Source organism: Neophocaena asiaeorientalis, unplaced genomic scaffold (assembly GCF_003031525.2).
Source record: "Neophocaena asiaeorientalis asiaeorientalis breed wild unplaced genomic scaffold, Neophocaena_asiaeorientalis_V1.1 scaffold486, whole genome shotgun sequence".
NCBI classification, from domain to species: Eukaryota; Metazoa; Chordata; class Mammalia; order Artiodactyla; family Phocoenidae; genus Neophocaena; species Neophocaena asiaeorientalis.
Genome location: NW_020172841.1, coordinates 463,962 through 476,845, shown reverse-complemented (window position 1 = coordinate 476,845; position 12,884 = coordinate 463,962).

Sequence of the window (12,884 nt, the reverse complement as noted above, 5' to 3'; positions counted from 1 at the left end):
TTCTGCTATTGATCCCTTTGAGTGTATTTTTCATTTCAGTTATTGTGTTTTTCATCACTGTTTGTTTCTTCTTTAGTTCTTCTAGGTTTCTGTTAAACATTTCTTGCATTGTCTCAATCCATGCCTCTTCTATTTCTGAGATTTTGGATCATCATTACTATCATTACTCTGAATACTTTTTCAGGTACGTTGCCTATTTCCTCTTCATTTATTTGGTTTTGTAGGTTTTACCTTTCTCTTTCATCTGTAGCATGTTTTTTTGTTATCTATTTTTTTTTTTTTTTTTTGGATGACTGAGGCTGTGTTCCTGTCTTGCTGGTTGTTTGGCCTGAGGTATCCAGCACCAGAGTTTGCAGGCAGTTGGCTGGAGCTGGGTCTTGACACCTCTGGGAGACCTCACACTGATTAATATTCCTTGGGACTGAAGCTCTCTGTTAGCCCAGTGGTTTGGACTCACTGCTCCCACCACAGGAGCACAGGCCCAACTCCAGGCCTGGGAACCAAGACCCCACAATCCACCAGCTCCCCAGCAGCCCTCCAAGACCTCTAGGTACATCCCTGGACCCTCTGAGTCAGCCCCACCTCTGCATGTATTTCTGCCTCCAGTATCTGTTCCTGGAGCTGGCACAGAGCACAGCTTCCCTTGCAGGCCAGCAGGGTTACAGGCCTCCACATGCAGACCCGCAGGGGCTTGCTGCATCACAGGAGGCCTTGGAGGAGGGTGACACTCAACCCACCTGGACCTGGGTAGTGAGAGGATACCATGTCAGGGGTGGCACTTGGGCTGCATCTTCCCTAACATGGGAAAGAAAATAGCCACCCAAGTCCAGGAAGTGAAGAGAGACTTGTACAGGACAAACCCAAGAAGGAACACACCAAGACACATATTAATCAAACTAACAAAATTAAGTTCAAAGAAAATATAGTAAAGGTAGCAAGGGAAAATCAAAAAATAACATTCAGGGGGATCCCCATAAGGTTATCAGCTGATTTTTCAACAGAAACTCTGCAGGCCAGAAGGGAGTGGCAGGATATATATAAAGTAATGAAAGGGACAAACATACAACTAAGATTACTTTCCCCAGCAAGGACCTCATTCAAATTCTATGGAGAAATCAAAAGCTTTACACGCAAGCAAAAGCTAAAAGAATTCAGAACTACCAAACCAGCTTTACAAAAAAAATGAAAGGAACTTCTCTAGGCAGGAAACAAAAGAGAAGGGAAAAAACTACAAAAAGAAACACAAAACAATTAAGAAAATGGTATAGGAACATACATATTGATAATTACCTTAAATGTAAAAGGATTAAATGTTCACACCAAAAGACACAGACTGGCTGAATGGATACAATATCAAAACCCATATATGCTGTCTACAAGAGACCAACCTCAGACATAGAGACACATACAGACTGAAAGTTAGGGGATGGAAAATATATTCCATGCAAATGGAAATCAAAAGAAAGCTGGAGAAGCAATACTTATATAAGATAAAATAAACTTTAAAGTAAAGGCTGTTATAAGAGAAAGGAAGGACACTACATAATGATCAAGGGATAAATCCAAGAAGAATACTTAACAATTATAAATATTTATTCACTCAACATAGGAATACCTCAATACATAAGGCAAATGCAAACAGCCATAAAAGGGGAAATCGGCAGTAACACAATAATAGTGGGGGACATTAACACCCCAATTACACCAATGGACAGATCATTCAGACAGAAAATAAATAAGGAGACACAAGCTTTAAATGACACAATAGATCAGATAGACTTTATTGATATTTATAGGACATTCAATCTGAAAGTGTCAGAATGAATTTTCTTCTCAAGTGCACACAGAATATTCTCCAGGATAGATCACATCTCGGGTCCCAGATCAAGCCTTGGTAAATTTAAGAAAATTAAAATCAGACCAAACATCTTTTCCAATCACAACACTATGAGATTACAAATCAATTACAGGAAAAAACTGTAATTGATTTCTAAATTCCAAACATATGGAGGCTAAACAATATGCTACTAAATAACCAAAAGATCACTGATGAAATCAAAGAGGAAATACAAAATACCTAGGGACAAATGACAATGAAAACACAATGATCCAAAACCTTTGGGACACAGCAAAAGCAGTTCTAAGAGGGAGGTTTATAACAATACAATCCTAACTCAATAAACAAAGAAAATCTCAAATAAACAATCTAAACTTACAACTATAACAACTAGAGAAAGAAGAACAAACAAAACTCAAAGTTATAGAAGGAGAGAAATCATAAACATCAGAGCAGAAATAAATGAAATAGAAACAAAGAAAACAGTAGCAAAAATCATTGAAACTAAAACCTGGTTCTTTGAGAAGGTAAACAAAATTGATAAACTTTTAGCAAGAAAAGGGAGTAGATTCAAATCAATAAAATTAGAAACAAAAAAAGGAGAAATTACAGCTATCACTGCAGAAATGCAAAGGATCAAAACAGACTACTACAAGCAAATATATGCCAATAAAGTGGACAACCTGGAAGAAATGGACAAATTCTTTGAAAGGTACAACCTTTCAAGACTGAACTAGGAAGAATAGAAAATGTAAACAGACTAATCACAAGTAACAAAATTGAAATTGTAATTAAAAATCTTCCAAAAAACAAAAGTCCAGGACCATATGGCTTCACAGGTAAATTGTATCAAACATTTAGAGAAGAGCTAACTCCCATCGTTCCAAACTCTTTGAAAAATTGCAGAGAACACACCCAAGCTCATTCTTCGAGGCCACCATCACCCTGATACCAAAAGTAGACAAAGATAACACCAAAACAGAAATTACAGACAAATATCACTGATGAACATAGATGCAAAAATCCTCAGCAAGCTACTAGCAAACCGAATCCAACAACACATTAAAAGGATCATACACCATGATCAAGTGGGATGTATCCCAGTTATTCAAGGATTATTCAATATATGCAAATAAATCAATATGGTACACCATATTATCAAATTGAAGAATAAAAACCATATGATCATCTCAATAGATACAGAAAAAGCTTTTGACAAAATTCAACACCCATTTATGATAAAAACTCTCCAGAAAGTGGGCATAGAGGGAACCTACCTGAACATAATAAAAGTTATATATGACAAACCCACAGCAAACTGAAAATATGTCCTCTAAGATCAGGAGCAGGACAAGGATGTCCATTCTCACCACTACTATTCAACATAGTTTTGAAAGTCCTAGCCACAAAATGCAGAGAAGAAAAAGAAATAAAAGGAATCCAAATTGGAAAAGAAGAAGGAAAACTATCAATATTTGCAGATGACATGACACTATACATAGAAAATCCTAAAGATGTCACAAGAAAACTACTAGAACTAATCAATTAATTTGGTAAAGTTGCAGGATACAAAATTTATGCACTGAAATCTCTTGCATTCGTATTCACTAACAATGAAATATCAGTAAGAGAAATTAAGGAAAAATATCCCATTTACCATAGCAACATAAAGAATAAAATACTTAGGAATAAACCTACCTAAGGAGGTAAAAGACTTGTACTCAGAAAACTATAAAACACTGATGAAAAACTCAAAGATGCCACAAACAGATGGAGAGATATACCATGTTCTAGGAGGGGAAGAATCAGTATTGTGAAAATAACTGTATTACCAAAGCAATCTATAGATCCAGTGTAATCTGTATCAAATTACCATGTCTTTTTTTCACAGAATTAGAACAAACCATTTTACACTTTGTATGGAAACACAAAAGACCCCTAATAGTGAAAGCAATCTTGAGACAGAAAAACGGAGCTGGAGGAATCAGGCTCCCTGATTTCAGACTACACTACAAAGTTACAGTCATCAAGACAGTATTGGTACTGGCACAAAAATAGAAATATACATCAATGGAATGGGATAGAAAGCCCAGAGTTAAAACCACACATCTATTGTAACCTAATCTATGACAAAGGAAGCAAGAATATACAGTGGAGAAAAGACAGTCTCTTCATAAGTGGTGCTGGGAAAACCGGACAGCTACATGTAAAACAATGAAATTAGAACACTCCCCAACACCATACACAAAAATAAACTCAAGATTGATTAAAGACCTAAATGTAAGACCAAACACTATAGAAATCTTAGAGAACAAACTTAGGAAGGACACTCTTTGACATAAATAACAGCAAGATATTTTTTGAACCACATCCTAGAGTAATGAAAATGAAAACAAGAATAAATAAGTGGGACTAATTAAACTTAAAAGCTTTCGCACAGCAAAGGAAACCATAAACCAGATGAATAGAGAATTCTCCCTCAAAATGGGAGAAAATATTTGCAAATGAAGCAACTGACAAGTAATTAATCTCCAATATACACAAACAGCTCATGTAACTCAATATCAAAAAAACAAACAGCCCAATCACCAAATAGGTGGAAAGCATAGACGTTTCTTCAAAGAAAGCATACAGATGGCCAAGGAGCACATAAAAAGATGCTCAACATCACTAATTATTAAAGAAATGCAGATCAAAACTGCAGTGAGTTATCGTCTCACACTTGTCAGAATGGCCATCATCAAAAAATCTACAAACTATAAATTCTGGAGAGGGTGTGGAAAAAAGGGGATCCTCTTGCCCTGTTGGTGGGAATGTAAATTGATACAGCCACTATGGAGAATAGTATGGAGATTCCTTACAAAACTGAAATAGAACTGTCATATGACCCAGCAATCCCACTCTTAGGCATATACTCAGAGAAAACCATAATTCGAAAAGAACTATGTACCCCAATGTTCATTGCAGCACTATTTACAATAGCCAAGACATGGAAGGAACCTAAATGTCAATCAACAGATGAATGGATAAAGAAGATGTGGTACATATATCCAATGGAATGTTACTCAGCCATAAAAAGGAATGAAATTGGGTCACTTGTAGAGATGTGGATGGACCTCTAGTTTGTCATGCAGTGTGAAGTAAGTCAGAAAGAGAAAAATATCGTATATTGACACATATATGTGGAATCTAGAAAAATAGTACAAATGAAACTATTTGCAGGGCGGAAATAGAGAGGCAGATGTAAAGAATGAATGTTTGGTCCCATGGGGGGAAGGGGTGTGGGATGGATTGGGAATTGGGATTGACAAATATATACTATTATGTGTAAAACAGATAGCTAGTGGGAACCTGCTGTATAGCACTGGGAGGTCAGCTCAGTGCTCTGTGGTGACCTAGATGGGGGGATGGGAGGGTGGGGGTGGGAGGGAGGTCCAAGAGGGAGGGGATATATGTATACATATAGCTGATTCACTTTGTTGTACAGCAGAAAATAAGAGAACATTTTAAAGCAACTATCCCTCAATAAAAATAGAGAAAATAAAAAATAAATAAAATGCAGAAAGAAATAAAAAAAGGTATTACTCATTTCCTTAGGGGAAAAGACAGGCTAAGAAAACACAATGAAGTGAGAAATTTCTGTGTCCATCAGGAGAGACTATGTTATGCTCTGACAACTCACAACTCTTTGATCTTAGTAACTGAGGTAAATACCCCTGCAAATCTAAGTGGTCATTCGTGCAACTATCCTTTATGAGGCAGTTCAGTGAGCCAAGCTGAATGAGGCTCAACCATCTGTACACATATATCAGGAATACACAACTTTCTAGTTCTGTATGACAGAGAAAGAATGAATGGAAAAGTCAAGCACTAGCAATTAAGTATTTCCACCCAGGGGTAATATATGTCATTTTCACTCACATTTTCTTGGCCAAAGTATTATATAAACATGTTAACCTCAGGGAACAGGGCAGTATAATATTCTTTCGAGTCCACCATAGAGAAGAACCAGAAGCAATTTCTGCCACAATTCTAAGTTTGAAAAGCTACTTAATCTATATTTTGAGAATATATTTTAACAAGTAATAGGAAGTTACAGTACGAGATTCCACACATGATTATGAAATTGTCTGGTGTGAATAAGAATACACAGAAAGAGCTACAACATTTAACTGGAGCTGGAACTTAAAAGGCATTTATTATTTAAAAAACAATTAAAACCAGTGGTGTACTGTGCACCAGGGTTAAATTGGTAAATATGACAAAGTATGTTCTTACACTTATCTAGCTCATAATCCAGTGAGTGATACATATCTCATATGCCAGGCTACTGAGAATAGACATAGCTTTTTTTTCATGGCAGCTGCTTTTATAATTTTAAGTTTGGTAAAGCACTCAAGCTTTAGATTAGATAGAAAACAAAGTAGAAGGTTATTTTAGCCATTGTGGGATGATCAAAGTGGGTCGAACCGCCAAATGTGGAGAAATAGACCAACAATACCAGTTATTATACTAAAGCGAACAACCTATTACACGTATATATATCCATGTAAATACATACATAGAGCAGGAGACATGACAGTTCTCCTTGTCTAATAAGGGGCTTAAGATTCAAAAAAATCACCGCTCTATTTTAATGCTGCCAGATAAAATTAAAGACTCCTTTTGCCATCCTCTTTGAGGAAAGAAGAACGTACCTGGGTGAAGAGTGTTAGTTAATATTCTCCTAGGTTGCTTGTGAAGACTTTTTCTAAATGTTATATATATTATACAGTCTTCATCCTCCACATTTTATTGATCAATTTTTCCAATGACAGACATTTTCCCCTATTTTACTAGCCTATGAGTGTGTACATAAGCACATATGCACAAACATACACACGTACACACAAAGCTCTGAAAAATATTTTATAAATGTACTCTACTGACATTAGAGTAGCTGTGGCAGGACTGACAGAATAGCCTAGTGGTTTAAGTGAGAAAGGGAAAAGCCTGATATAAATATAAGATGCATACTACCTTTGTTTTGGTTTAAGCAAAAAGGAACAAAAAAGAACATTCTAAGAGGCCTCTAGGAGACGGCCTGTGGCAGAAAGCCAGTCAGGTCTCTACAGTCTTCTCTTGAGTACAACATGCAATTCAAAAAAGGTTTAGGAGGGCACCTTTCAATCTGTAACCCAAGTGAGGCTTTGAGGATTGGACTCTGGAGGTGGCCTAGGCTCTACTGGTAAATTCCCCAGGTGAGATCTTTTGTTACTTTTGCATGCACTGTTGAGTCAAGGTCCCCTGTAATGTCTAGTCTCAGATTCTTTTTAACAGATGTCTTTCAACTGGTATGAGTTCAGAGACTGACTCTTAATCTGTAGTATAATTGGGGACACCTGAGTGGGATCACTGTTGCTTAGATGCCTCCACCTGGATCTTTTGTGCCTGTCATTTATCAAATGCTTCATCATCTTATTATCTACTTAATTAGTCACTAGCAGAACTCTGGATTTGGCGAAGAAAGTTCCAACCCGCTCAAATGCTGTAGGACCATATGGTAGTCACAGGAAAGGAAAAAAGCAGTGTATCTGGATTGCTTCTCAGGATGGCACACTTTATCCCTTGGGCCCAGATATTTAGCAAACCCAGTGCCAGAGCTTACCTGGCTGGTAATAGCTAAACATGAAGGTCACACCCCCCCATTATGTCATTCTACATTCTATGGAACATGCAGTTGTGCTGAAGTTAGTGTTAATATGGGATGTAGATACTGCCTATTGACATGGGGAATTATTTAGGGTAATATAAATATTAGTGGAGTCATTGCAAGCAGAGAAAACAGCTATTCTGATGCCTTCTAAATTAGGAAAACCATAATTTTAGATCAGGCAGAAAGTATTATGGGACTAAATAAATGAGATTTCAGAAGATAGTGTTATTTTATGAATTTGGAAGGAAGTCAAGGATCAGAATAATGGGAAAGGTACAACAGAAATCCCTTAATTTGAACAGCCTGTCTTAGTGGTTAAGAAGTTTAAATACTTCTTTCTAGGTTAAGTGGATATTCAAAGATGTAAAAGAAAATTTATTTTATTTTACTTTATATTACTTTTGTTAAACTGCTCTCTCTATGTAGATTGGTCATGGTTCCTCACAGTGGAACTAGAATGGATTAAATAGCATTGTGTCACACTTGTAATCATTAGTACAAACTTTGACAACGATAGTTGTTGCCCTGTCAACAAGGGAATGGAATGAAGTAATTGATTTGTTAAGTTTATTTCCTTTATTCCACTGGTAGAAGTTAACTGGCTCTAAAATATCCACATGAGAATATCTTTGTTATATAGGTCCTCAGTTACAATGAGGCTGTGTAATAGAGGATTTGGAAAGGTGGGTAGAAGTTATAAAGTCCTTATGGAAGGTGGAGGATCTATATGATCAATTAATTGTGGTACTTGTACACAACAATCTCTCAAATAAAATGAAATATTTTCCATTCCAAAGAGTGCCCAAGGACATCAATCTCTGATCGACAGCAATCGTAAGAGCACTTAGACTTCAACAAATAAAAATAGAAAGCTCTCCAATTTAATAATGACATCCACTGGAGTAAAGTGTTCAGCAAGACATTTTAAGAGACATGAATAAATATACTGTATTTTGTTCCCAGGAAAAATTTTCATGGAATCCACATAGTTTGTTTCACCAATGCATCTAAGGGGATAGTGTACATGCAGTACAGTATACACATTCCACAAAATTCCAAAATTTCCCTTACTCTATAATGGTTCAGGTATATTCTCTCATACTCAAATTTTACCAATACGATGTGGTAGGAGGAAGTACGTGCAGTCTGTTTGTATGTATGTGTGTGTCGTTGTTAGTTGTCTGGTGGTAATATCAAGGTGAATATTTGATGGAATAATTGTTATATTCCTAAGTGTTTCGGATGTGTAATTAAAGTAAGAAATATTAATTTGGTCACTCTTTTTGGTTAAAGACTCAATAAAAAGTTAAGGGATAAGAGTCCTAAATGTCCTGGCACTATGAAATTGAGATGGGCTTTTATCTTGATATGCCAAGACAGTGTAGATCATGCAGAGATGGTTAGGGTTAGGAAATATGGCCTAGTGGCGAAGAGGAAGAAATTATTACACAAATGCTTTTTTTAATTTTTTTTAATACTTATGGTAAACTTGTTGAAGGGATAGAGTAATGCTCTTGCAAAATCCAAAAGTTATGTCCCCAAATGGCCAATTATGTCTAGTTAAATGGAGCTTGCCAGTCATACAGACCCAGAGCCTGAGATAGTTGCTACAGACCACATACATCATTATCCTGATATAGTGACACCTACTTTCCTTGGCTAAAGATCCTTAAGAAATGTTATGATCAGTTAATCAATTATTAAAGAGAAAATGCTTATTGAACTCTTTAATAGGACGAGACACATAATTGTAATTTCATAAACCATATGGGTAGTGAAACATGTTCAAATACCAGCAGGCTAAAGAGCTAAACTGCATAGAGTTTTTATTCTTTCTAACTTTTGTGTTAGGGTTTTTGGTACAGTGAGTTTTGCTGAAAGTACTATCACCTGTCAATTAAATTGGCCCTGTGTTTTTTACTGTGGAAGTAAAAGATGTCTCACCAGATTTATGAGAAAGTGTCCCTACAGGTTATCAAAACTCCACACCTACCATAATACAAACAAAAATAGACCCAGTGATACAATAAGAAACAGAATGTGGAAAGGTAAAATTGCTGCTTTTGTATTTATATTCCCTCCCAACTTCTGTCTCCTATTACCAGTTAAAACAGTAAAAGAATGATCTTCATGGATTCCTTTATCTATTAATTTTCTGTTTTGTTCTTTCTATTTGAAAGAAGGAAAATGTATCTGTGACCAAAAATTGAGTTTCAATTTGAACTACTTGTTGATGATTACATAATAAATTAAGGTGGTACTAACCTTAATTGAATCCAAATCATTGCTCTCATCATACTCAAACATGAATCAGGCTTTGTAATTTCCTCTCACTCATTGCCGTGGCTCTTTTTCAAAACCAACGTCCTTCATTCTTCATATTTTGGATTTGCTTTCTTATTCTTTTTAAAATTTTGACTAGAGAATTTACATATTTTCAACATTTATTCATCTGTCCTTTAAAACTGTTTCTTGAAGGGTAATATAAATACTGAGTAGTGCACATAAGTGTGTAGCTCGCATAATTTTAACAAACTGACTATTTTGTGAAACTAGTAACCTAGATCAAAATTCATAACCTCTTAAAAGCTGTCCTGTATTCCCTTTAGGTTCCTATCCTCTTTCTATAGCATTTCTTCCAAATAGTGTATATTCTTTTGTCTTGCTTCTTTTACTTGCCATAATGCTTTATGAGATCCATTCATATTGCAAGTAATCCAGATTATTCTTATTTTTGAAAAGAATTACATTATATGGATATGCTACAATTTAATTTGCATAATTTAATTTATTTATATTTACAATTTAATTTATTTTGGGGCATCTGGTAAAGTTCTAGGTCAATTAAAATAGTACTGTCATGAACATTCTAGTGAATATTATATGGTTAATATATATCATAAATATTTCTGTTAAGCATGTAAATGTTAGGTCAAAAGATATTCAACTGTTTAACTTTAAAAGATACCACCAAGGTATAAAAATCTCCAAAGTGGTTGTATCCATTTACTTTGCCATCAGCAGTATATGAATATTTATTCATTCACATCCTCACAGATGTTTGTTATTCTCTTATTGTCTGTCTTTTTAACTTTTGCCATTCTAGTGGCTGTATAGTAGACACATTTTACTTTTGAACTGTATTTTAAACTACAAATTTTCTTACAATGGCTAGTTTAGTTTTGGCTTATATATTTTGGCATACGAAAATTCCATAAGAATTAAGTAGTATTTTGCAAATTTCCTTATTTTCTTTTAAACTCAGTATTCACTTTGTAGTTTGTTAACATAGAGATATGAGGATTTTACATCATCTCATTGATTTTTAACTTTATTGCATTATGGTTAGAAGCCACGGTCTTATGATGTTTCTTTTGAATATGAGGTTTTCTTTTCTCTAGTCCATGGTTTATTTTTAATATATGCAGTTTGTTCTCTATTTGCAATGCATAAGATTCTATAAATACATCTATTAGTCAAAATTATTTGTGGAAGCTTAGACAATTCCATTCACAACAAAGAATACCAATTATCAGAGGGTGAACCTCAAGAGAATTAGTGGGTGTTAGCAGTAAAAGGGACAATATAGACACTTATGGCTTTGATTTTTTTTCTAAAATTCTTCTTTACTTCTTCAAATTTATGGGAAGTACTGAATCTGGTATTAGTGTTCATTCCAGAATTGATAATCTGCTGCAATAGGCCTGACCCACAAACCAGTCCCATTTGATGCATATCTTGTAGCCTTATTCTCTTGAGTTCAATAGCCATCTCCATAAGTATGAAGTAATTTGGATCTCAAGATACAATTAAATGGTAAATTTATTTGTAACATATCCTGCTTCAGCTTGGAAGATTTTTCATGAGCTCATTGCTCTTGTTTTTTAATTAATGTAATCTCAAGTAAATATAGTTTTATATTACACCTGTGAAATGTATTCCTCCAAGCTACCATTCCCTACTTACATATGAATTTATTTAAAATTGATAATGCTTATGATGTAGTTATAACTGCATTGTAAACATTACAGTTGGGACTTTTTCTTACTGTTAATATTCCCCTTATACTAAGCATGTACCTTTATCCCTGGGTAAGATCACCATTCTGTTCTTGACTCTCCTTATCTGTTTCTTTTGGATTTATTTTGGCAGTTAAGACGTGATCCTCATGTGAAAGATTATAGAAAAGCAACAGAAATGTGAGAATCTCCCCAATTTTCAATGAATTATCCTCTGTGATTGTATTCTTGAACTGATTGCCAGTTAAGGCTGTTTTTCACTGAGATGCCTGCATCATACCTAACATAAATGTTCTCAAACAGCAGCATAAACACAGACATGTTCAAATGTATGTGAGAAGGAGAAACTAGAACCCAGGACAGTATCTTCTATGGTAAAAATTTTATTATTCAGGAAATATGACTGATACATCACATGCCTGATATTGGTCATTTTTCAATGAGTTTTGATTCACAGACTATTAAATAAATAAAACTTTGGAGGTTATTGCACTCTCACAAAGTAAATAAACACAAGCAAAAATAAAAACAAACCCATCCAAATACTCCTATATTTTATAATTTGGATTGTGCTTGTATAGTTACTACAAAATTCTCACAGAATAAATATGAATTTGGAACTCATGTGGCGAATTGATAAAATATTGGAAACTATGACCATGGAACTGTGCACCTAATCTAAAACTAAATATTTTACCACCATTATGGAATTTACAATATGATAATGAACAACAGACATTTAACCAACATTAATTTGCAAAAAATGAAAATTATATATGGACATTTTATAATTTGTGTTTTTTTTGAACTTTATAAAAACATTTTCTAATAAGCGTTTTCCAATTCATAAGTATGATATGAACAAGAAAAGAGATACTAGATATAACAATATAACAACATTGGAAGCGAAAGTAGCACATGACAACGCAAAAGAGGTTAGAATTACAGAAAACTTCATTTTCTATATACACCACTAAAATTATATATCAAAAGGTTTATATGCACCATTTATTAAAAACATAAAAAACTTATCAGTTATACCAAACACAGGATATTAGATAGCTTTTTCTCCCTGATATGACTCAGGATTTTTAATTTGCCTCATTTATTTTCTAAAAGCAAGATGAGCTTAAAAACCTTTTACCATAAGAATTTTAGCAATAGATTTTTTCCATCTTTTCTCTATGGCACAGCATTGAAAATCCAAATAATAAATATACACAGAATTGCATATTCTGTCATGTCTTTTGTTGAATCTATTAATTCACGTATTTGTTTGTTTTTCAATTTACCCAAGAATTTCAGTTATTTTAGCCTCTGGGAAATATCCTCA